Source organism: Diadema setosum, chromosome 5, assembly GCF_964275005.1.
Source record: "Diadema setosum chromosome 5, eeDiaSeto1, whole genome shotgun sequence".
Classification (NCBI taxonomy): Eukaryota; Metazoa; Echinodermata; class Echinoidea; order Diadematoida; family Diadematidae; genus Diadema; species Diadema setosum.
In genome coordinates this window covers 21,403,002-21,430,420 of record NC_092689.1, presented here as the reverse complement: position 1 = coordinate 21,430,420, position 27,419 = coordinate 21,403,002, and the positions used below count along the sequence as shown (strand labels likewise).

The window sequence follows — 27,419 nt, the reverse complement described above, 5'->3', positions numbered from 1 at the left end:
ACACGCACACGCACACGTGTACGTGTTCCGTACCGTACGGGTGTACAGTACGGTCGGTATAAGTAAGAGTAAACACTGTACTATGTATAAAATCAGTGCTGCAGAGCCCGGGGTGCGAATTATTTTTTCCCCACAAGGTTTTCGTTCCTGGTGCAAAATATCAAATACACTGTAATTATCTAGCGGGGGTCACTCGCAGACTCAGGTGGTAATAAGGTTTTTCTGGGTTTTTTTAAGGGTCTGAAGGGGGGTGCGTTCGCACCCAACGTACCTCCCGTGACGTTCCTGTATTATCAGTAAAAATAGGTCGTCGTGTTGCGTACGTCTACACAATAGATGTGCGAGTTATTTTACTTCTTTACCTAAACTATAAGGGAAGCACTTTATAGAAGCGCATTGCGTACCCTTCTAATTCTAGACTAGATCTACATAGCAACGACTTCTTCGAAGATCACGTAATGTCGGCAGCGAACTTGCACTAAGTTGCATGACGTTCGGGCCGACGTCGATTACGATTCGTGTATATTGAATGGCCATAAATGGGATACCAGGGAATATTGCACGAGTTAGGGCCAATAATGCACAAATCGAAGATGATGAGTGCAATATTGGACCTGATGGGTGCAAAAGTCTCTGGTATTCAATGAAATTAAGCCATCCAATATGGTTATTATCATCTACAATCATTATGTACATAAACTGCACAAAAGTACCGCACTTCTACTCGTCATTGAAGTTGACTCAGCACTACAGTGTATCCTCTACGCAACTATACTCAACAAAAAAGTATAGAAGAGCTAAAAGGGCGTACTATCGCGATTTCGCACGGGTGTAATACGCCATGGAGCTCAACGGAGGCCATGGCGGCCATTTTGGTAACAATGTCGCAAATTGGTAACAATGTCGCGCCTTTACCTACTGGACTTCGCGGTGAAGAAGTTGCCGCCCCGCGAGGAAGTCGCCGTCTTTGCCGAAGGCAATGGCGCAGGACAAAATCACGTAAACCTACTCCAGTTTTCGACGTTGAGTGCGTCAATATCCTGTATAGCGAAATAGTACGAGCAGAGGGTCTGGAAGCCAGACTAGGTCAATATTTGCATAGGCGCTGTGTGTAGGCTGTGTGGCAACTATTCGGAGGACTCAAATTAGTTGTGTAAACATGTTTAAGGCGTTTTTTTGTTTAAATTTCTGGATTGCTTTATAAAATCAAGAATTACTTGTACGGTAAAATGAATTAAGTTGTTCATGAAATGAAGGCTTGAATTTAGGCATAACACTCACCGGTAGTTAGGCCTAGTGCTTCAGTTACTTAACAAAAGCAGGCCAGATCCTGAGTCTGTCTTATTGCTTCTGTCAGCAGTGCCGGATCCAGAGGGGCGCACCGGAGCACCCCCTCTTTATTTGTTGTTAAAACAAAAGAAATAAAAAGAAGTGAGGCGAAAACCGGAAGTAGCACCAGAAATATTGTTCGCGCCCCTCCCCCTCACAGAATTCCTGAATCCGCCCCTGTATCAGTGCTTCCACTTTTCAAAGTCAGTCCTCCTGAAATGAACACTAAAAACTCCTGGAATATACAAAAGTATCCCGCAATTTTTCAAACAGGCTACACTAACGCGATATACTGTTACCATGGCAACACATTGTTCAACAATTATGAAATATGAAGTTTGCGCATGTATGTACTATATTGTGGTCGCATGTGCCAAATTTCAACGTAAATGCTCAAAGACTGAGGGAGTTAACTGAATCCACAACATTTTTGCATGATTTTCATTCAAAATATGCTGTTACCATGGCAACGCATTGATCAACAGTGACAAAAGAGTATGCAAATCATGCAAGTATGCGAATCTACGTACCATAGTGGTCACATGTGCTAAATCTCAAGCTAAATGCTTAAAAACTGAAGGAGATATGTCAATCCGCATATTTTTGTATGATTGGTAAAAAAAAAAAACACCTGCTGTTGCCATGGCAACAGATTTATTCACACACACATCAAAGGTGTCTTGCACAACTACGCCTTATATTGATCGCATATCCCAAATTTAAACTGAATTGCTGCAAAACTGAGTGTACTTCGATCCACATTTTATAAGATTTTCATGAAAATCTGCCGTTGCTATGGCAACGCTTTGTGCAATATTAATGAAAAAGGTGTCTTGCATATCTGCCTGTGATAGCGGTAACACATGCCAAATTTGGAGTTAATTACTCAAAAAATGAGAAAGTATAGTTCGATCCACAAGTTTTAACAAAAATTTGCCGTTGCCATTGCAACACACTACGCGATATTACAAAAAAAAAAAAAGAGCGTCTTGCATATCTATCTTTGATAGCGGTCACAAATGCCAAATTTGGGGTCAATTGCTCAAAAAATTAGAGAGTAGTTGGATCCACGAGATTTTGCAATGGATCGACCGACCTGCTTGAGCGTGCACTGCGTGAAAAATTGACCTAGCAAAATGGCGGTGGTCACGTGCGGGAAACAAGTTTCACCGGCGATGTTATAGCTAGGTGAACACGCATTCCACGTTGTTCGAGTTCGGTGAGTGTAACGCTTTTTTATTTCGCGCTTACTTAAAGGGGCATAGTCCCGGTAGTATAGATGGCGCTGTTGATGATATTGCCGATCACCGTTAGCATTGATACGAAGATTACCGAAGTTGAGCTGTCATCAAGAGTAAAGTGCGTAGGTGTTGCTAAGTAACGTTGCCTTTGTTGTCTTCTTTGCGCATCGCGCAGTCTGTAGTAATGCCAGGGTGCGTGCATATGTGCTTGTTATTATGACATCACAAAAGAAGTTTGCTTAAGCTGTCATCCTCCTCAGCCGAATCATGAACCGAACTGTGATCGGACCACTGACTTCAGTGAATCGGACTTCTTCAGACTCGGGAAAGTGGGCCAAAGCGTAAGCGCCAAAGAGAAGTCGATAGCGTACGTAGGTCTCTATAGGAAACTTGCGCAGTGCGCCCGCGTACACATTTGACTAAAACACCGGGACCATGCACCTTTAAAACTGTAAGTGATCCAAAGAGATTTTCCCCAGTGGTGGGGAGGAGAAAAATCTCTTTGAAGTGATCATGCGTTAGGACTGTGTGGACTGAAGAGATCAGTGAAACAAAAGGGACTATCACCATAGAGTGTAACGAACTTTTCTTCTAAGGTGACGTGATGGGCAAAGCTACGCTTTATCAAGTGATCAGCTCTTGACCAGTCCTATAGCAAGATTCTTAGCATGTCGAATATAAAATCTGATAGCCCCGGAGTCTGGGGTTCTGTAGAAATACATAGTACCGTTAGTGCACCAGTTTTCGACAGGACCCAGATTTCGACATCCAGCAGATAATTCTTATTGAATTTTATACTCAATACAAACGTCTGACTTCAACAATCTAACAAGTTATCAATCACATTTCTAGTCTTATATAAACACCGTTTGTCACTTGTCATCATAATCTGACGGTAGAATATTTAGGAGAAAAGCAACACAGTGTCAGCAGAAATGTTGATGTCAGCCATTTTTAGGGGTTCAAAACAATATGACGCATTTTGTATACATCGCCGTAAAATGAAATTCACCCATGCCGATTATCTTACTTTAGTATCAGTTTGTTTGCCAAATCCTGATGTTTGATTTCATAATCGTATTTAGTAATTTCATGGCTGAATTCGTGATAAATGAGCAAACTTGTAGAAAGAGTTGGCTTTGAGAATGTGGCACCAGATTTCGACTTTCCTATATTAAGACACGTTATAGAGGGTATGATTGCTGGTTTGCGTCCACAATGCAGCGTACGCGTACTGTACGCGCCATGTGATTTATGTGTGATGCGCGCTGTGATTGTGTCGAAAAATGATGCTGGGTGTCAAAATCTGATGCCAGCGACGGCGTGACGGAAATCGCTTAAAAATTGAACACAAGTGCATTCAAATGGGAATTCGTTCAAGGCATATCATTATTGGCCTTTGTAGCTCAACTTCATATCGAAATTTCTAGGTAAAACGGTGCAGTATTGATGGTAAACAAGGAAATGTGCTAAAGTGTCGAAAACCGGTACCCAAACGGTAACTGCGCATGAAGCAAGCAACTCGGAAGATGTTTGCGCGTTTGTGAATTTACAAGATTTAAATTCGCGCACTAGTACCAAGCGTTCGCGCACTCAGTAAGCGCTCGCGCAACAGACGGGACAAAATACTAGTACGGTGTATTATTATCCATACAGAGGATTTTTAGAGCCCAAATACAAGTGTTATTTTGTCGACGCACCTCATAACCTCCGACCCACTTAGAAAGATTGTTGAACTCGACCAATATTTTTTGCCGAGGCGACCAATATTTAAAATATTGGACGGTAAGAGGGGGATTCCCCAAAGTTTTTATAAACTGCAACGTGATTGGTTGAGATATACGAAATGACCCGAAATATGAAGTGAAAACGTCTGTGATTGGTCAATCACGAATTAACCAAAATATAGTTTTTTTTTCTAAAATTCTGTGTTCATTCAAACAAATTTTTTATGTTAGTTAGTTAAAATTGTTTTTCATACTATTTTTTCAAAATATCATTTTCATAACAGGAAATTAGATTTAGGTTTGATGAAAACAAGTTACATTTTTTGTGCAGGCGACGATCGATCAGCTCAGCGCTACTGCTAGATAGCCCGCGATATACAAATACATATAGCCGGCCGCCGCTTGCATTTGCATGCATGTTACGTTACGTGTTAATTCGATCTTTCACAATCTACGGTAGATGTGACGTGAATTGTGTCTCAGATCTCGGATACAAGAAAGGGTAAGTGAAAATATTCTTTGCTAGAATCCTCTGTAGGATAATAATGATAATATTGGATGTCCTATTTTCGGTCAATACAAGGAAATATTGGACTCGCTAAGCAAAATATTGGACTCGTCTTCGACTCGTCCAATATTTGTGCATAGCTCGTCCAATATTTCCTTGTATTAACTTCAAGACCATCCAATATTATATAATTATTGAACGGCAGGTAACAACGGTAGCATAGAACATAGTTCTGGAGACCGTTTCATGAAAGTTGTCAGCCCTGACAAGTTGTCAGTCACTGACAATTACCATGGTAACAGTCAGTGACAAGAGCTTCTCAGCCAATCAAAACCGAGGATTTTGCTGAAATTGTCAGCGCTGACGAAATTGATGAAACACCCCCAGGTTGTGGGTCCCGTTTTTTCATCGATTGTGAAATCAATGATGAATTTGATCGACTTATAATCAGCTATAACTTTCAATCGACTGTAAGTTTCTGTTTTATGAAGTTCGATTTGATAGTCGATTAGGGGTGCTATATAGTTCTGGCTTATCACCATGGCTTATCATTGATTTAGTCACAATAGAAACCACGGGACGAGGCTGGTTTCCGGTACTGTCTGCTTAAAAACAATACAATACATAAAAAACACACGAATGTTCATGACTGTTTGCCACGACCACGGAAGCGTAGTCTGCTAGGACGCCGCAGTAGCGCTACAGCCGCTGCAATTAGGTATGTTTGCAACGGAACCGCAAAATACGTTTTATGTTGTATTGACGAAAGTAGGTCAATAGATGTAGCACACCTCGAGCTCGACAAAAATCTGCGTCCGCGCGTGATAATGACACATGATACCAAAGATCCTACACACTACATAGGGTCTTTGATAATACTATATTGTACTGGTATTCATTGACATGGATAATCTGACACAGAGGATTTCTGCAGTGGGACTGAAGGTGAAGGTCGCCGTGTATGCATTAAGTCTTACTACTGTGATAGGTTTATGGAAACTTGTGAGAGTGTTGTGACCTATTTTTTTTTTTGACAGCTACGGCGCAGATCGGCTTTGTAAAGAATAGATCGCGAGTCTACATGGCGAAATTCTGGACCTAGTACTGTTAGAAATCTACTGTAGTAAGTACAAACGACCCGCTGTAACGTTATAGGCCTAGATAGATCTATATAATAATGTCATACTCGTTGACGTTGTACTATGATAGAACTAAACTCTTTACTTTTTGTATAGACCTACCAAACAATTAAGTAGTATATATTGACAAACTGGCTCTACGTATAGGCCTAGCATACACACGTCAGAAATCACTGTTAGTTTTCCTGGTATACTCTTGGCTCGGTTGCTTGTCCTTGCTGGCTTGATGGGCGGGCGCGCAGGGTGGGATTGAGGCTGCTGTAGGTGTTTACCTGCAGCATTCGCGTGATGAGCGATGCATGTTGACAGTGAATTTCATGCAAGGAAAAGACCATAACAAGATGAAAGAAATTTAACTAAATGTTAGAGAAAGTGAGCGGTTTACATACAAACATAATAATGTGACAAGACCCCAACTAGACTAGGAGAGCGTGACAGTCATCTTTCTTCTGTTAATTGCCTTACAATTGAGTCTACCTAGACTGTCTCTACTCATAGTTGATTTTTTATCCACTATAAAGTTATCATGGATTTGGAGAACTTGTGAAAACTTATAGTTGATTTCGAAGGAATTTAAAATTGATTTCAACTTTGGTTCTCTTCATAAAACGGGTTCACAGTTGATTTGGAAGTTAATCGTTGATTTATGGACTTATAGTTCATTAGGGAGATTAATCATTGATTTTCTGGACGTAAAATTAATTTCATCTTTTGATGAAACGGGACCCAGAACCCGTCTCGTACCATTTCATATTTGCTTGCAATATATCGAAAGAGTCTATCAAAAAACTTACCTGGCTGGCGCAATTTGCCGGGATGATGAGTTGTTTCGGAGTATTTTAAGATCAAATATAAAAGTCGGTATACCGACTTTTATTCAAGAAGGATCCAGGTTAACTCGGTCTCGGGGACAACTCGGCCCTATTTCAGACAATTTATACGCCGTTCGTGATCGCCATATTCTATACAAGGGGCGCACGTTCATTTTGTAGGCGCGCCAAAATGGTTCTTTGATGCGTGCGTTGTATCAACTCGGCTCATAACTGCGACCAGCCAGAACGCGAAACGCTCCCATAGTACAACACTGTAATCCAGAGGGACAACTCGTCCCCGCCATCAAAGTGAGGCCGAGTTGTCCCCGAGTCCGGGTTAGCCTGACCCCGATCGGGTAAGTTCTGAGATGCGAACATTTTTGGATTAATATATCGCATTTTCGTCGTTACCTAACGAATATCTTGTTAATTTTGCACTATGTTTTACCTTTAATATATTGGCATATACATTTAGTTCAATATGCTCTCATATTGAAACGTAAAAATCGAGAGGACCCATACGGGTTTTTAAAGCGCCTTTCGCAAGCCGAGGAAGTGCGATTTATCCGGACTTTACCGAAATAATCCGAACGGAGCGCGAAAAGTGCTTCGTATCGTGACGTAAGTTAAGGGAACTGTACATGTACCAGCATTCACAGCGTTCACTTGTTCATACAGCCCAGATAAAGCCAAATTTCTGAATCACCGTGAAAATGACCAAGCCCGGGCCGGAAATGAAATGATCAGAGTGTCAGCTTTCTGGACATCTCACTACAGGGGCGACACCAGCTTTTTTTCAAGGGGGTGCGTTTTGACACTAAATGTAATGAGATTTTTTTGACAGACATTTGGAATTTAGGAAGCTCTCAATCCCCACACTTTTAGTGTTTTTTAAGGGAAACCAGGCGGGGAAAGGGCACCGGTGTAGCTAGGATTTCATCTTTTTTTAAAATTATTATCATTATTATTATTATTATTATTATTATTATTTTTTTTTTTTTGGGGGGGGGCTGTTAGTATGTGAGGGAGCGAAGCGACCGAGCCCGAGTGAGCGGAGCGCGAGCAAAGGCGGGGGGGGGGGGGGAGTGTGGGAGGGGGTTGTCCCCCCTTCCCATGGTGAAAACTCTTTGCATTTTGATGTTGTAAATGGTGCAATTTGATGCATGTGTTTGCTTGTTTTATCGACTTGCAACAGTCCCACTTGTTTAAGGTAGCAGTATTATTTTGATGTACATTATCATTGAAAAATTTGCCTGTAAAATAGTGTCCAAATAAACTTCCTGTTTTAATATTTACACTGAATATCATGAACGTGACCAAGCAAGAGCGAGCGGAATGAGCGGGGGGGGGGGAGGGTGGTGTCCCCCTCCCACGTGAGAACTTTTTGCATTTTGATGTTGTAAATGGTGCAATTTGATGCAGGTTTTTGCATGTTTTATCGACTTGAAACAGTCCCACTTGTTTAAGGAAGTAGTACATTTTGATGTAAATTGTTATTGAACAATGTGCCTGTAAATGATATCATTAAACTTCTTGTATTAATTCTGACACTGATGTCATGAACGCAACCGAGCCCGAAATTTCGTGAACGCGACCAAGCAAGAGCGAGCGGAGTGAGCAAAGGGGGAGGGTGTGGGAGGGGGCGTCCCCCTCACTGAGAACTGAAATTGCATTTTGACGTTGAAAATGTTGCAATTTGATGCATGTTTTTGCTTGTTTTATCGACTTGCAACAGTCCAACTAAGTCTTGTTTAAGGTAGCAGTATTGATTATTTTGATGTAGATTTTTACTAAATAATTTGCCTATAAAATAGTATCATCCAAATAAGCTTCCTGTTTTAATATTTACACTGAATATCATGAACGCGACCAAGCAAGAGAGAGCGGAATGAGCGAGGGGGGGGGGGGGTGTGAGAGGGGGTGTCCCCCTCCCACACTGAGAACGTTTTGCATTTTGATGTTGTAAATGGTGTAATTTGATGCAGGTTTTTGCTTGTTTTATCGACTTGAAACAGTCCCACTAATTCTTGTTTAAGGTAGCAGTATATTTTGATGTAAATTATTATTTGCCTAGAAAATGGTATAATTTGAATATACTTCTTGTATTGATTCTTGCAATGAATATTATGAAAGCTGTCTGTTAAGCAATCAAACAGAGAAAGCATGCACACGAGGGTATACATAAGGGGCATATCTTCTCCCACACGAAAGTGATTTTGTATTTTCAGACCTGAAATTCAGCGATCTGGTGCAAACTTTTGGTGCAATACTTGAATTTTTTCCAGCCCCCTCCCAAAAATGATAATCTAAACATGTTTTTTTTTTTTTCATTGAAGTGTTAATGGCTCTTATTCCGAGTGTGCATCATCTCTGTGTATGTACAAAGTGTAGCGAGGTAGAGCTTAGGGGAGGAGCTTTTGATTTTTTAGAATTGAAATAAAGCGATCTGAAGCACACTTTTTGTGGAAAATTCGGAAATTGTCATTCCCCATAGTGTACTAAATCTATAGAAGGGACAAGACAATGGGAGGGTTGCAAGATACCTCTCCCATATGCGATTTTTTTGCGCCTTCCAAATCCCCGGTCAAAATCTTGGGGGGGGGGGGGCGACTACCCCATCCCCCCTCTTGGCTACGCCAGTGGGAAAGGGTTAATTGAAAGGAGATAATAGGGAGTTTTCGCTACACGACGCAGCCGGTAGTTGAGCGTGCCGTGTGCAAAATTTGCTTCTGCGCATGATCAAATCCGAGAAACGTCCCGTCCTGGGGATAACGAGTACGGCACTCGGCCGAAATAGTACGGAAGCCCATTCGTGCCACGCAGGATAAAACTTTCAGTGGAGCTAACTGGCGGCCGCCACTTCATTATTATGGCGGCCGCCACATAATTTTCTGGCGGCGGCCGCCACATGATTATCGATATCGATATTATCGATATCGCTAAACGATAATTATCTGGCGGTCTCCACTTAATTATCTGGCGGCCGCTACATAATTATCTAGCGGCCGCCACTTAATTTTCTGGCGGCCGCCACTTAATTATCGTTTAGCGATATCGATAATTATGAGAAATATGAACCACAAGTAGCGTTACAGATCTCAATTCAGTCTACAGCTGGTCGATCGCCTTTATCACCACTCAGACGTCTTTTATATGACGAATTGCTGTCCCGTAAATTTTAATAATTAGATGATTTATTGTGAGTTTTATACACCTTACAAGAGGTATGCACATGTAGGAACCTATATGATTATCATAAAGCATAATAGGTCGTAATTGACATGGATACAGAAATTAGGATTTTGGCTATCAAATTTCAACTGCAATGATAACAGCTAGCAGCAATGAAATTTTGCAAACGGATACGCATTTGAAACGAAATTTTACTTACCAAATAATTACGCAGGAAAACTGTGCAATATCTCGAAATATTTGCGTACTGTAGTTGTAAGCGATATTTGCGATTCGTGTGTTATTCGTACAGTCATGTTTATGATAAGTTTCAATAGCTCGACGTCTAAAAATAAACTTCAAACAAAATTACTGCACGTGTATTTTGAAAAGTATAAACGGACTATGCAACACTTTTACTAACATATGATGCATGAAATCTAGGTTTGCAATAGGTTCCATGACATTTGCTCCGGCGACATATGCTCCGACGAAAAATGCGACAAATGCTCCGCGACATTTGCTCCGCGACAATTGCTCCGCCGAAATTTGCTCCGCCGACAACTATGCTCCGGCGACATTTGCTCCGGCGACAAATGCTGCGGCGATATTTGCTCCAGCGACATTTGCTCCGGCGACGTTTGCTCCTACGACAAATGCTCCGGCGACATCTGCTCCTACGACAAATGCTCCTAAGGTGCGACAATTGCTCCGGTGACATTTGCTCCGACGATATTTGCTCCTACGACATTTGCTCCGACGTCATATGATGCAAAGGTCTGAAAGTACACACAGGTACGACATTTGCTCCTACGACATTTGCTCCGACGTCATATGATGTAAAGGTCTGAAGGTACACACAGGTACGAAATTTGCCCCGGCGACATTTGCTCCGATGACAATTGCTCGAAGGACATTTGATGCAAATAAGGTCTGAAGGTACAGACAGGTACGACATTTGCTCCTCCGACTTGCTCCGGAGACAAATGCTCCGGCGACAGTTGCTCCAGCGACAAATGAAATGTAAGAACATCAAACACGACACCGTCAGCGTTGGAATAAAAATTAAATTAAAATTGAAATACATTAATATTAAGCGCCCCGTCCAGCAGGGGCGAAAATTTTGCAATTTAGTTATATTATTGACAAGTTTTAGACAAGAAAAGTGCCTTATTGTTTAATTTTGTCTTTCATTGACTGATTTATCAATTATTTCTTAACCTTCCGGGGGCACATTCGTTCCCCCCGAAGAAAAATTCTTGGGGGGGGGGGGGGGGAGGCAAGGGCCCACTCTGTCTCCCGCTCCGGCGCCCATGTGTTCAATTCAATTCAATTCAATTCAATTCAATTCAATTCAATTTATTGATCTCATCCAAACAAAAAGGATTACAATAAATACGACAAATTACGACAAATAGTATATGACTTTCATAATTGAGGAAATAACGAAATAATATGACTTTCACAATTTTCAAAATAACAAACTAATATGACTTTTACAATTGACAAAATAACAAATACATGAATAGCAAAATCAGAAAATACGTATCGATGAAACATTACCATTAACATAATTCAGCGAACTGTAACATTGCTAAATCAATTATAGTGTTATCAAAGTAATAAGTGGGGTATCATGATGATTAACTACCGAAATAAAATCGTAGATTTCTTCTGGCCATGTTTTAACACCCCCCCCCCCCCCAGAAACCCAATAACAAATCTATTATCCACGTATTCTTTTTCGCACTAGGAAATAATGTAAATTTTAGATCCACATATGGGTTTATAATCAGGGGGCAATCTTTTTTTTTTAATCCTCGCTCTTTCTCTTCTCCTTTCCCTTTTCTTTTTGTTTCTTTAGTTTTTTTTTCTTTCTCTTTCTTTCTTTTTTTTTAAAGCAAAATCATTGGGGCGCCTTGGCGCCTCCCTGCACCCATACATAAATAAAAACAAACAAACCAGTAAACAAACAAAACAAAAAACCCGTTAGGGATGTTTTGGATTGCGTGTACGCTTTAAACAAATAACCTTGTCGCTGGCTATTTTTTTCAATGTACTCCTGCTCTTAGCATGAAAGAGAGATATCACAAAGGGTTGTTGTTTTTTAGGGTTAGCTCAATGAGGTTATTAGGTGATCTCTTTTAGTTGCAGGATCGTTGACCAGAACAATTTCTATCGACATGTTTTGTGTTGTCTCTAATTCAAATCAACTTCGGATCCTGAAAGAAATTTTGAAATGGTCTTGTAACTAACAAACAGTCAAACAACATCCCAATTTGAGGAGAATTTTTGCTTTGCATTCTTTGGACTGTGTTTCTCGCATATGTTTTGCTTCTGCTGAACGCATTTTTGTAATTTGTTGACGACACCACGCTTCATTCCGAAAAAGAGTACTTATGGCAAAGAAGCGAAGGAGTAGCAATTGCAATGGAGCCATAGCCAGTCATGGACACTCAGCGTGCGGCAACCCTGATGGACGAGAAAAAAGAACTGTAGCTTTTTTTCTTTCCTCTTTCCTTTTATATTACATTTTCCTTGAAAAAAATATTTTCCCTTTCTTCTTTCTCATTTCGTCCTTCAGTTTTCCTCTTCTTTCTTTTCCCTTTCCCTTCCCCTTTCTTTCTTCTTTCCTCTCCTTTTATTTTCCCTTGTGAATTTTTGAATTTCCCTTGTGAATTTTTGAAATTCATTAGGGGCAGTCTAGAAGGAATTAAAGAAAGAAAGAAAGAAAAATAGAAAAAAAAGAAAAGAATGAGTAAAAAGAAGAAGGAATTCAGAGAAAAGAAAGAAAGGAAGAAGAAAGAAAGAAACAAAGAATGAACGAAATAAATAAATAAAGAAAGAAAGTAAAAAATGAATGAAGAAAGAAGGGGAGGAGGGAAGGAAAGGAAAGAGAGAGAGAAAGAAAGAAAATGAATGAAGAAAGAAATGAAGAGGAAAGAAAGAGAGAAAAAGAAGATAAGAGAAAGAAAGAGAAAGAGAAAAAAGAAAGATAGAATGAACACTATCTTAGCATGTATACAAGTTTGAGTTGATGTGAATTACGTGTTATGCGTTGCGCTACGTCATCGTGCAAAACAAATTTGTTTTGTGTGTGTGTGGGGGGGGGATGCGGGTGTGTGGGGGTGTGGGTGTGTGTCAAGGAGGGGATTATCTGCAATAATTCGATATACGTGCGCTATATATCGTATAGTCTTTTCCAAACCGTTACGAATAATGTCCTGAAACAAAAGCTTGACAAGCACACAGTTTGAATATCCAACGACGAACAATAATGGGGGAAATGTGACAAGATTGAATTATCACGTTACGCAGCTTATAACAATGCAATATACATGATTATGAGTAAGGGAGTATACAAAATACGAAGATTACATTCCTGCAATACCAATTATCAATAACAAGAAAATACGATCTAACATTTTTCTTGAAACATTGACCTTCAATCTATTGTGTCACTTTCCGGAAAGTTCCAGAGACTTGGATCAGTATGTGAAAGCGTAATTTGAGTTAATGATATTGTGAGAAGAAGAAAATATGGGTTTCCTTGTTTAATTGTGTATTTTTGTTATTTCGTTTCATTCGTTCGTTATCTTTATTAAGGATTCTCCATTTGATCTTTCAAAAGTAATCAAAAAAGAGTCAATATGCAATAACTATGAATAAAACAAACACAGAAACAAAAACATGTATCATTCTCAGAAGTCCAGGAAGATTTTTTTTTTTTTCCCCGCCGGAGAAATTGTGAGGAGGGCATTTTTCACCCTTGAAATTGTCTCATCTTCTAAACAAATTTCGTCTGATGTAATTTCACCAGATCAATTATCGAACCGTTGGAACGAATTGCCGTCGGAGGACCGTCCGAGCAAATGTCTCTGGAGCATTCGTCGCCGGAGTAAATGTCTTACCTTTGTATAGCAAAGGTGGTACAAGAAGTTTTCGTAGGAGCAATATTGTCGCTGGAGTAAATGTCGCCAGAGCAAATGTCGTACCTATCTTTACCTTCAGACTTTTGCATTATATGACGTTGGAGCAAATGTCGTAGGAGCAATTGTCACCGGAGCAAATGTCGTACCTGTCTGAAGGTACAGACGTACCTTCAGACTTTTGCATTAGGCCTATATGACGTCGGAGCATTTGCGGTAGGAGCAATTGTCGCCGGAGCAAATGTCCCCGGAGCATTGTCGTAGGAGCAATTATCGCCGGAGCAAATGTCGCCGGAGCATTTGACGCCAGAGCAATTGTCGCCGGAGCAAATGTCCCCGGAGCAATTGTCGCACATTAGGAGCAATTGTCATAGGAGCAATTATCGCCGGAGCAAATGTCGCCGGAGCATTTGACGCCAGAGCAATTGTCACAGGAGCAATAAGATTGTCGCCAGAGCAATATCGCCAGAGCATTTGTCGGCGGAGCAAATGTCGGCGGAGCATTTATCGCCGGAGCAAATGTCGCCGGAGCATTTGACGCCAGAGCAATTGTCGCCGGAGCAAATGTCCCCGGAGCAATTGTCGCACATTACCAGTATGAGCAATTGTCGTAGGAGCAATTATCGCCGGAGCAAATGTCGCCGGAGCATTTGACGCCAGAGCAATTGTCACAGGAGCAATAAGATTGTCGCCAGAGCAAATATCGCCGGAGTATTTGTCGCGGAGCAAATGTCGCGGAGCATTTGTCGCATTTTTCGGAGTAATTGTCGTCGGAGCATTTGTCGCAGGAGCATATGTCGTGTCACCTTGCAATAATCATTGTTAATGGGAGCAGAGTTCAGTGTTATTCCATCATTTTTGTGAATGGTGATGTAACAGTTTCCGAGAAATAGTAATAGGGAGCTTTAGATTTGCGGCGCGGACGTTAGAGACGAGTGCGTTGGACATTCTCCTCTCGGGATCTCCTTGCGTCGTGCTGAAAAGTAGCTTTAGATTACGCGGAGGCGCAACCTGTAAAAAAAAATAATAAAATGGCGCCCTTATATTATGATCGGTTCATCAGGTAGCTCTCTGCGTCTTGAATTGAGCGGACGTAAAAACAGCCCAGAACGCGTAGTGAAAACTCAGACGACGCAGGCTATAAATAGATCGAGTTTGATAAGCGATTTTGCGCATGCTCAGAACAGGTTTTTTTTTTTCCCTCTGAGCGTCCCCGTCGCGAAAACCTAAATCTCCATAATATCGGATAGTAAACAGAGAGTAAGAACAAGGGGCCTATAATGCCAGTCTTGAGCGCCCAGTTGTCGCTTTTATCATCATTTCGCTGGATTTTTTCTTTTTTTTTTGTCTTCAATGTCAAAATTCAAATTCAAATATGTACGATAAATGTACTTTAACAAAACACGATCCCTCCATTATAAAAGTTGCTGTGCAGGTAGTCATGAAATTTGTATTAATCTTGTATCTATGACAACGTAGAGTGAATGATACACTGTGTTAAACGAGCGGTCTTTTTGATAGAAATATGATTATATCTGATAATAGCGCTGAGATTTCATTGCACTCGAGTTGTACAGCATAAGCCAGTTCATAGTTTGCTCACTTGAACATTGGCACAAATGACCTCTCTATTTTTTTCCTCAGTTGGTTAGGTACTTCAGTCTTTTTCAGAGTGACATAATGAATCAGAAACTTGCCCAACGTAACTATTTACGGAATTCATCAATCATGTTCAAACAGAGTCCGTCTAATAGCTACCATTTGGGATGGCATCAGTTTCACTATTTTGCATTGAATGTGCTGTACTGACAATCCTTTTCCTATCAATATTGGCGTTTGCTACATACTATAGCTTGCAGTCAGGTCGATGTGTTGGCAAGCGCAATATATAAGGATTACAGGAATAACCATTTATATAAAAATGCTTATCACAGTGAATTTAAAAACCAACATGCCCGTTGGTACAAAAAGATAACCCTTTTCTCCACATGTGCAAAATGTTACTCTGAACTGGCTTATTGAAAACTTTTCCCCTTTTCTTATTCTCTGTGTTGGTTTCACATCGAGAAAACTTCATATTGGTTCCACAAAGCAACATTTAACAGAAAGATGTGCGTTTACAATCTGACAGGACTCGTAATACAGTGTAAACTCAGTGTAACGAGATCCTTTGGACCAAGACAATTTGTTCTTTATAGCAGGTATTTTGTTATATCAGTAGTCAATAAACAATACAAAACAAAGGAAATAAATTCATTGGGACCGGAGAAATTACATGTAGTTTGTTATATTTGGTATTTTGTTACATCAGATCTCTCTATGTCAAGTTTCCACTGTACCATATTTTATCTAAGTGATGGTTACGAAGCATATCCGTTTACAAAATTTCATTGCTGCTTGCTGTTATCATTCCATTTGAAATGCAGAAAGCTTGATGTTTGATAGCCAAGTCCTAATTTCTGTATCCATGTCAATTACGACCTATTTTGCTTTATGATAATCATATAGGTTCCTACATGTACATACCTCTTGTAAGGTGTATAAAACTCACAACAAATCATCTGATTATTAAAATTTACGGGACAGCACTTCGTCATATAAAAGACGTCTGAGTGGTGATGAAGGCGATCGACCAGCTGTAGATTGAACTGAGATCTGTGAACGCTACTTGTCGATATTTCTCATAATTATCGATATCGCTAAACGATAGTTAAGTGGCGGCCGCCAGAAAATTAAGTGGCGGCCGCCAGATAATTAAGTGGCGGCCGCCAGAAAATTATCTGGCGGCCGCCACTTAATTATCGTTTAGTGATATCGATAATATCGATAATTATGTGGCGGCCGCAAGATAATTATCTGGCGGCCGCCAGAAAATCATGTGGCGGCCGCCAGTTAGCTCCACTGAAAGTTTTATCCTGCGTGGCACGAATGGGCTTCCGTAAAATAGCGTTCGGTCCCGATGCTACGCAGGAGTGAGCCCAGCCATCCAGCCAGCCAATCAGCGATCTTGTCCCCACGCCTCCGTCATAACAGGACAGCGAAACTGCTTAGATACTGTATGGGGACGGGAGTCCGAGTACGGGGACTGTCACAGCTGATTGCTTCTGCATATCTTTATTAAGTAAAGTGACAGATCTGGTGCACACTTTCGATGAAACATTTGTAAATCTGTCAATCTATAGGTGCATTAAGTCCATGGAAAATAGACCGTACGGGGGAGGGTGTGGGAAGGGGTATGCCCCTCCCACACGAGAGAGACTTTGCTTTTTTAGAATTGAAATTCAGCAACCTGCCACTTGGTGCACACTTTTGGTGAAATAATTGGACAGATTTCCGTCAAAAAGCAAGAAAATCTTCTCATCTCGGGAATCATTAATTATAGGGGGGGGGGGGCAAAATTATGATATGCGTGCCCCTCAGTGTTTTTATGGGGGCAACTTTTTTTTTCTGTCAAAAAAGCAAGAAAATCTTCTCGTCTCGGGAATTATGGAGGGAGTGGGCAAGGCTTGCCCCTCCAATACTTTTTTTTTTTTTTATAATGAGGCTAAGGCTCGCACTTGGGCTCGCATTGTAAATATGGATTGGTCAGAAGTAACGTGCTGTACATAGACCCTACATACTTGTAAGTATAGCACACGTACATGCAAACGTGTGTGTGCTCCGTACCGTACGGATGTACAGTACGGTCGATAAATAGTAAACACTGCAGAATACTAGTAGATATGTATAAAATCAGTGCTGCCAGAGCCCGGGGGGCGAATTTGTTTTAGCCCACGAATTTCTTTTTTTTTTTTTTTGTCCCTGGTGCAAAAAAAAAAAAAAAAAAAAAAAAAAAAAGATTTAGCGTCTGGCGTTGAGGTCGCTCGCAGACTGAAGTGATGATTTTTTTTTTTTTTTTTAAGGGTCTGAAGGGGGTGCGTTCGCACCCAACGTACCCCTCCTGGTGACGCCCATGAAATATCATGACCATTGATACAATAATTGCAGGTTTATATTTATGTTTATGACGATGAAGCCATTGCGAGTGCACGGGAAATCGATATAGTATAATGTGTGCATCCTATAGTGTGTTGAAGCGAAACTCGTCACGATATATGGATCTCCAGCTTTTCAGGTTAGACTGAATCATACAATTGTTGTACATACATGTGGATGTACGTGTGGGACTATTATCACAGTCGAATCATCGCCCGGCAAGTGTCCAAACCTCCTCAAAAACTGCGGCAGAAAATCCAAAATCGAGCACTCCGTACAGCTGTAGATAGCACCCACAAACAGGCAGCACATGAATGACGTAAAAAATATGAACAATCAAATTTAATTTACCTTGGTATAGTTCTTCCTTCCGTAAATTCCAAATGAATACCAAATTCGGCTCGTGAATTCTGGCTGTCCACAAAAAAAAAATGCAGCTAATCCTAGTCAGTGCAGGTTCGTCGATATCGGAGTCGGAGAATGAGACCGAAAACACTCAGAATGCCGCAAAATTCAGCAAATCAACACGTCCAAGGAATGAAATGTCACCATAAACAATACAACTGCTGGCGTGTGGCAAATTGTTCTCAGAAATAATTAATAAAATCAAATGTAAATGCAAACACTGAGCGAGCTCACATTGACTTGATTTACGAAAAACAATGCACTTGCAAAATGAGGAAAACAAATGAGATTGAGCAGGCTGTGAATGGCTGGGCGCGCGGCGGTCGTCCTCTCGCCGTCGTCAGCTAGGGCAATTTAGGTCATTTTAAGTCAATATTTTGGATAATTTAGAGGGCATGGAGGGAAGGAAACTAGGAAATATCCAAGGTACACTTCAATTGAAATATGATAATCGACCAGTAACTATTTTTTTTTTTTTTTCTGGAGATGGAGGTTCAAAAAGTTGATCTTTGAAGGTAGGGATTTTGATGGATTTACTGTGAACAGCATGTAGTGTAATGACGTCGTGTTCTGCACGACGTCATTCCCTTCAGTGACGTCATTAAAAAAAATCTACCGGACTGTTCCAAAACCGATATACGTGCAATGCAGAAACGAGTCCTAAAATCAGGTTTTCTGTTTTACGTGACTGAATTTGATGTGAAAGCGTTATTTAAACATAATATTCATTAAATTACCTTTCCATAGAGGTATAATATGTTGGGATTCGTGCTTTTTTCAAGATTTCATTTTTAATGCCGCGCTAGAACGTCCTATAAGCCTATATTGATATGATAATTATAATTCTTGTTTATGAAAACACATGTATATCATACGCCCGGCCGGCATCAAGCGCCTGAGAAAGAATGCGTATAGAGACTGTACTTAATTTTGCTCCTAAGGTTGATCCTACTTGCGCATACGAATACTACTTATCTTAGGATCTCATTTACATGTAATAAACATATCAAGTTACGCCTCTATCGTATGCTAGGAGAGAAATAAGAATCTCTGACGTCATTATTCTAGCTCTCATCCTACTCGTAGTAACTATTATTATAGAATACCAGTCGAAGAATACCAGTCGCGTACTTAGGAGCGAGAGCTATCCTAGCATCCTTACAGAAAACCACCCATGAATCTAGAGAAGAAAATCTATTCTTTGAATCTGGGGCACCGGGGGGATAAGTGCCTTTTCGTATATTGTATACAAATTGAGATCATATTTCCCAAGGGATGCTGCCTGCTAATGGTTTAAATCCGTTATGGGGTTACTGTATAGCTTTGAACCTACATACTGTACATGTGCTCGATGTACCAATTCATTCAAAAGGGAGAGGCATATAGTAATGATAGATAACATACGTGTTTGTTTTTTTTTTTCATACAAGAAGGATACACCAATCTACTCATGTGTAAGTGACCCTGGCTGAGAGTGTAGGATTATCATGTACTTGAGAATAATATGTGTTTGTGTGTGTGTGTGTGTGTGTGTGTGTAAGAAAAAGAGATAGATAGAAGGGATTGGGGGTTGGGGTTTGGGGGAGAGCGTATGTGTGTGTATGTGTGTGCAAGTGTTACAACAGCAAATGTATTAACACAATTAAAGACCCCATGGGATACCATGGGGTGTCAAGGCTGGCCCTGCAGGGATATAAATCCCTGTAACGAATAGTGTACAGCTTTATACCTTATCTGTATGGAAGTGCACAAACAGCCGACGAATCTCGAATGGAATCGACCATTACCGATTACCTATTGCTTCGATGCACTTCGATGAGGCTTACGTCGCTAAAACGTGTCATCAACTTGGCCTTTCTGACCATGATAGCAACATCCATCTGATACCGGCATTAGTATGTGTGCCAGAGGCTGAGCCTTGTTTTACCGTCCACCCAATGTTGTTCTTGTCAGTAGTTGTTTTTTTTTTAATAATAGTTTTCGAGGGTGCTGAATCCGAATCTGGATGACGCAACTTTTGCATTCATAAGGATTCGAAGATGATAGAAGATGGCCACCAAAAATCTAAATTCCCATATATTTCCTTTGCTAAAACGTGTCATCAACTTGGCCTTTCTGACCATGATAGCAACATCCATCTGATACCGGCATTAGTATGTGTGCCAGAGGCTGAGCCTTGTTTTACCGTCCACCCAATGTTGTTCTTGTCAGTAGTTGTTTTTTTTTTTAATAATAGTTTTCGAGGGTGCTGAATCCGAATCTGGATGACGCAACTTTTGCATTCATAAGGATTCGAAGATGATAGAAGATGGCCACCAAAAATCTAAATTCCCATATATTTCCTTTGCTAAAACGTGTCATCAACTTGGCCTTTCTGACCATGATAGCAACATCCATCTGATACCGGCATTAGTATGTGTGCCAGAGGCTGAGCCTTGTTTTACCGTCCACCCAATGTTGTTCTTGTCAGTAGTTGTTTTTTTTTTAATAATAGTTTTCGAGGGTGCTGAATCCGAATCTGGATGACGCAACTTTTGCATTCATAAGGATTCGAAGATGATAGAAGATGGCCACCAAAAATCTAAATTCCCATATATTTCCTTTGCAACGGTGAAAAATGTGAAAATATGATGGTCTTAACCTATTTTTGGGGTGCTGAATCCAAATTGGGAGGAAGCAACTCTTTGATCCATGGGATATCCTAAATGGCCACCAAAATTTTAAATTTTGAAATAAGTATTTCCTTATTAAATGCGAATGAGTGGGAAATAAATTGATGGTTTTTTCCTATTTCGAGAGTACTGAATCCGAATCTGGTTGACGCAAGTTTTGCATAATTGAGGTTTTTGAGATATAATCAAGGTGGCGGCCAAAATGAATATAAAAAATCTTGAATACCAAAAAAAAAAAAAAAAAAAAAAAAAAACCGTAAGGATTTAAGGGTTGCATCAACCACATGCGGATTCAGCATCCTCAAAATAGAGTAATACCGTTATTTTTGTATTGATTATTTCACCAATTATGAGGAAATGCTCAGATTGGAATTTCGATATTTGGCGGCCATCTTGGATATGAAAAAAAAATGATGATATAAGAGTTGCATCAACCAGATTTGGGTTCGGCACCCTCGAAATAGGGTAAACCCGTCAATTTATTCTGTATATAGGTCATTCTGCACAAATTTTACAGAAATACTTCATATTATAATTTAACATTTTGGGCACCCATTTACGATATCTTACATCCTCAGGGATGCAAAAGTTGCCATATCCATATTCGAATTCAGTACTCTCAGTTCTATTTGTAGTTTATTTTCACAGAGTGCACTGCCGTTATGATGAACAGGGTTATAACTAAGTTCCGGTTTCAATGAAATAAAAATTCATACTGCAGCATATTATCCACTCTATTAATCTTTATCATTTGATCGTTTGGTTACAACAAAATTTCGATATAACAAAAGAAAACTGCCAGTCCCGAGGACTTTGTTATAATGGGAGTTGTTACTGTACCGTTTATTGTATTGTGAAATATTTTTTTTTTCTTTGAACAGGACTGAAAGGATTAAATACTACAAACATGCACAAAAGGCAAGGAAATACCCAGAGAAATACATCAGCATCATCATTGATGGCATGGATCAAAAGTCAACAAGTATACCCAGATTCTACCGCATGTCGAAGTCCTTGTCAGCAGCCTGGAGACTTCCATCCCACATTACTGGAACTATCGTACATGGAAGGGGGCAGCACATGTTTGTGGACACCAAAGAGTATCCACATGACTCAAACCTCACTTCAACTATCCTTCTGCAGGTTAGTCTAAGTCTGAATACCCTAAAGAAGATTATATCCACTGTTGGCAAAAAACAAACAAACAAGCAAAAACAAAACAAAAACAAGACTTTATCCTTTACACAGATTCAGTCAATGGCCATATTGTATAAAAGAAAAGTGTCAAGAAATTGTTATGGCAGGTACAATTATTATTTTTTAAAAAATGTATAATATGGAGTATTACACAATAAAAATGTCAAAAAAGGGGTTATGTCTTGCCCAGGTCACTTCCTTGGACATGACACGTACTATGTTCAATCATGGGCAATACCAATGATTTTTCTGTTGAGCGGCATGTCTTACGGGTGCCAAGCACTGTTACTTGCTAGTTGATCAGGGATCAATAAGCCAGTTTAAAGTTACACTTTGAGCATGAGCAGAAAACGGTCATCTGTCAAATTTGAGTTTTTAGCCGCCCTACAATGTAGGTCTAAGGTAAAAACTCACAGCTCATATATCCGTCAAGATATCTGTGTGTTAACTTCAGAGATATTGTACAGATTTTGATAATTCTTGTTTATGGAAAGGTTGCATCACTCTGAACTACTGGTCAGGTTCGAATTTAAAGTCTGTATGGGAAAGGGCAAAGGACACAACCACTTATCTATGCATGCGCTCTGCATGGTTTACCCCACAAAAACTTGAAAAATATTAAATGGATTGTGATATTTTTATGTTTAGGTTCATCACACGAAAATGCAGGGTGTGATGATCACATCTAGCAATGTCATCTGTGTCTAAAGGACACATGATATGTCCTTTTCATGCCTCCGCCTGGAAGTGAAGCCGGAGGCATTATGTTTTGGGATTAAATTGTCCATTAATTCGTCCATCCGTCCGTCCGTCTAAATGAATTATATGGACTGCGCAACTAAAAAAAAAAAACATTTGAGGAGGCATCCCAATGAAACTTGGCATGTGTATGTATGAGTAGGCAAAATTATGCCTATCAACTTTTGGGTGCACATGCTCATGGTCAAAGGTCAAAGTTTGAGGTCAAATTCTCAAAATATCACTATTTCCTCCCTACATTGTATATCTATGCAATGCCTGAAGGTGTTTTCTTGAAACTTAGTGTATACATGTATTACCCATAAAGATTCTCCCGAGAAAGTTTGGCCTGACAGTGAGTCTCTTGGGAATTTTAGGGTCATGGGGTCAAGGGTCAAAGGTCAGATAAAAATCTTTCAATTTTACTATTTAATTCTGAAATTATACTTTTCTCCATGCCTTGGAAATCATTCATTGCATAAACTTATGAAATGATCAAAGGTCCAGTTAAAATCCTCAAATCCCCAAACACGTGCTCTCTGATAGCATAGCCATCAATCCAATTAAACCTAGTTCAAGGAAAGTGAACACTCAACACATTTGTGACAAACATGTCATTTTGATATCTTGCCAATTATGGGAAACTTTTAACACATTGTCACGATGTACTATATACCTATTAGGAGAAGCATGCATTATGGCAGAGGTAGCCAGTCGCCATGGCGACACTTCTACTTTTTTTTTGTATCATGCTAATTGGTGTCATTATTATTATCATTATTATTGCAGGTTCTTCATAGATATGCCACTACGCTTCCAGATACTTTGTATCTTCAGATGGACAACTGTGGACGAGAAAATAAGAATCAGTGCATTCTTGGACTGTGTGCTCTGCTGGTGGAACTTGATGTCTTTAAAAAGGTAAGATTATATGAGAAGGAGAATTTCAATTTGTTAAGTAATGGCTTTTATGATTCCCCTTAAGGAAGGAAGAAAATAATAGCCAAAAAAAAAATGATTACAGAATACTGGAGAAAATGTACTTTTTTTCTTTTACTTTATTCTTTTTAAATTAATGATATATTTCCCCCCCAAAAAAATTCACTCTACCAAGATACATACTACCCCGAAGTTTTGTTTGTTAGCCTGCAAATGAAATTGGTATCACCAATTTTTATCGATGACATTCAATCATGCATGAGGTAATCAAAATTAGAGCAGAAAAGTATTTCATTTGTGCATATTTCGTTCAGAAAAATTATGAAATACAACAAAATTTGTTGACAATCGAATCTAGTTTTCTAAAGCTGTATACTTTTCATTCAGAGATACCACCAAAATATATCATGTATATTGGTTGTGAAGGTAAAGAATGAGAAGAAAAGATTTTTGTGGAGGAAGAGGAAATTTTAGTTACTGCAGATATGAAAGCGCAATTGGTTGACATATTTATTTTTGCTTTTGTTTTATTTTTAGGTGAAACTTTGCTTTCTGATGAAGGAGCATACACATGAAGACATCGATCAGCTCTTCAGCCGCATATCAACCCATACATCAAAGCACAACATACCGACACTGTCTTCGTTGTTATTACACATTCCAAAGTCATACAGCAAGCCAAATACTACTGCTGAGAGAATACACATCATCTTCAACATAAGGGACTGGTTACAAACACACATCAATAGGCCATCACATTACAGTCTTCCACACCAGTTCAAGATTACCAAAGTAGATGGAAAGGCTGTCATTCACACAAAGAAATGGAGTAATAGTCCCGAATGGCAGTCAACAACGGGCTGCAGCCATATCCTTTCAGGACACCCCTCTGGCATTCCAAAAGCTGTCCAATGGAAGTTGGAGGAGCTGCACATCACCCGTCTCTACAGAGATATGACCAAGTACAGGCCCTACCTTACTGAACCAGAGCATCAGGAATGGATGGAACTTCTTGGCTCCTTGGAAGCAGATGATAGTAAGTATTATAGGAAACAAACTTCAGATAAAAAGCAGCCAAGTAAGAATGTTTTGTCAGTTGCTCTAAAAATTTATCAGCATAAAGCCTGGTAATTTATGCATATGTTAAATAAGTAGCATGCTTCTCATGCCTAAATAAAGCTTCTAAAATGCCGATTTTTGGTTGAATGACCCTTTGTATTGATATTTGCTATAAATTGTTTTTCCTATGTATTTTCTTGTATTTGAAGCATCTTTTGTACAGTGCGCTTCCATTAAACGAGCATAGTTATAACAAAATTCTTGTTACAAAGAAGGAAAAAATCAGGTCTCCAAACATTCACCTGCACATCTTTGTGTTTTACTGTTCAGCTATAACAAAATTTGGTTTGTATAACTAAAGTAAAACTGCTGGCCACAAGGAGTTCATGAAAGGGAGTGCACTGTATTCCTTTAATTTGTAGACTCATTTTGTTTATTCTGTATGCTTATGAAAAAACAAAACAAAACAAAACAAAACAGATGAAGGGGATTGTTCTGCCCCATCAATAATTCTGGTCAGTCATATTTCTAGTGGCCACTATAAGTCATCCGTAAGGACTATATTATGTGTCTGATTGTGAAATTGTCTTTGAGTTGTAGCAAAATGTGTAAAATTAATGTTTACAATTGTTAATATCTTCATAGATTCCCACCCCCGTTGGATACTGCTGGATATTTCAATGGCCAAGGACTCTACACAGACAGATCAGCCTAGGGAACCTCATTCCGACGTCAATGTGTCCAATGATTAGCAAGATCCCATCCCTCCAGTGAGTTTCAATTTACGGTGAAGTCTCAATCATGAATAGCAGAAATACTTTATAATGCATTAATCATTTATAATCATTTATTCAATGACCAAACTTAATTCACAGCAGATTGAATTATGTCTTTTAAGAGTTAATGAGATGTAGTCCCGGTAACAGTCCATCCTGATAGATTTAAAGTGTAAATCATCTTTTGAAGGATGAATCTCCGTAACATTTCTCCTTTAAAGGGATGGTACAGTTTCAGTTGAGATTGGGCTTTAGGTTTCCAATTTTCGATGATTTTTTTTTTTTTAAATATAGATAATGTGAAAACCCTTATGAAATATGAAAGAGATTATAATTCTTAGACAAATTTAAAGTTTATTTGGTGAAGATTCGGTTTTAAATCGCTGAGATATCCAAACCAAAGCAATCCTAATAAATGGTAAGACCCACCTTTTATTGGGATCATTTTGCTTTACTTTGTTCATAAAGTGGTTTGTAAGTATCTTGCAGAAAGTTAAAAGCTGAATCCATATCTCGACCAATACTATACAATTTCTTTAAATGAGAACATGTCAACAATTTTACAAATAATGGGCAATTTAATTTGATTTGGTATCGTAGGTACAATAAACTGAGATACAGGCTGACAGGTGAAGTTAGCATTCTAAATCCACTGGTCAAAACTCACTGCCCACTATGCAAAGACTACCATTCAATGCTATGATGATTTGAAAAAAAAGTAAAGTTACCTCAGCAAAACACTGAAAGTCTCATTAAAATTAGATTTGAAAAAAGTTATACTAATAGTTTCTGCTTCACCAGCTGTGAGAAATATGTACATGTTTACATGCAAAGTACCTAAAATCAACTGTTTAGCTTAGTGTAGGAGACCCACTACAGAGGTATTGATTTTTTAGCAATAATTTAAAAGATATTGGACAGATTTTATCGATTTTTGGTGTATTGATAAATTACACTAACATACAGGTCAAGTTTGAATCCGAAATTCGCAGGTCAGCACTCAAAGGTCACAGTTCAAAATTTACCAGAATGTGCGTTCATTCCTTGCAATAGCAGCTGGACTTTGATGAATCTTTGGCATTTAAACACAACACACTTAAATACAGGGATTACTGACCACATCCAGCAGGGATTTCTGTATCCTGTAGTATATGGACAGATGACATGTCAGGCTAGATCATCATCTACTTTCACCTTATCTTTCAATATTTTTTTGTTTTTCTTAAATTTGCTCATGTTAAGTTGTTCAGTACACTTGTGTATCCACATTTGTAAATCTTATTTGTTTCTTCTGTGAAATATTAGGTCAACCTGGGGCGCAAGATCGGCCAGAGGGGACAGGCTGTGACTCCTGAAGTTGGAAAGATGGCAGCAGTCTTCCTAGAAGACTTCCGCAATGAATGGCCCCAAGTTGGAAAGATCACTGCAATACACAATGCTACAGTAAATGTCCATTGGTTTACAGGCACCACAACTTCACACTGGGATGAACTCAACAAGCTGGGACGAAACGGACAAAGTGAAGCATACATCTCCACGATTCCAAAGACATCATTTTTAACAGGCTCGTTCAATTTGACAGGACATGGCAAATTACCACAGGAAATTCAACGGCAGTTAAGAGAAAAACGGGAAGAACTGTACAATCAGTGAACATTCAGACTGTTTTTGGACTTGGGCATGCATTGTGACTTTGACACTTGTTTTTCATAGATTTAGCCTCAATACTATAGGGGGGGGGGTGATATTATACAAATATGGAATGGTCATGAGTGTGATGGTACAAGATGTCGCACAAGGTG

General features: G+C 39.5%; 1 pseudogene; it reads left to right on the top strand.

Annotated features, from left to right (window-relative positions):
* Nucleotides 1-900: 900 nt before the first annotated feature.
* LOC140228778 (uncharacterized) lies at nt 901-27,347 on the top strand (annotated as a pseudogene).
* Nucleotides 27,348-27,419: the final 72 nt, after the last annotated feature.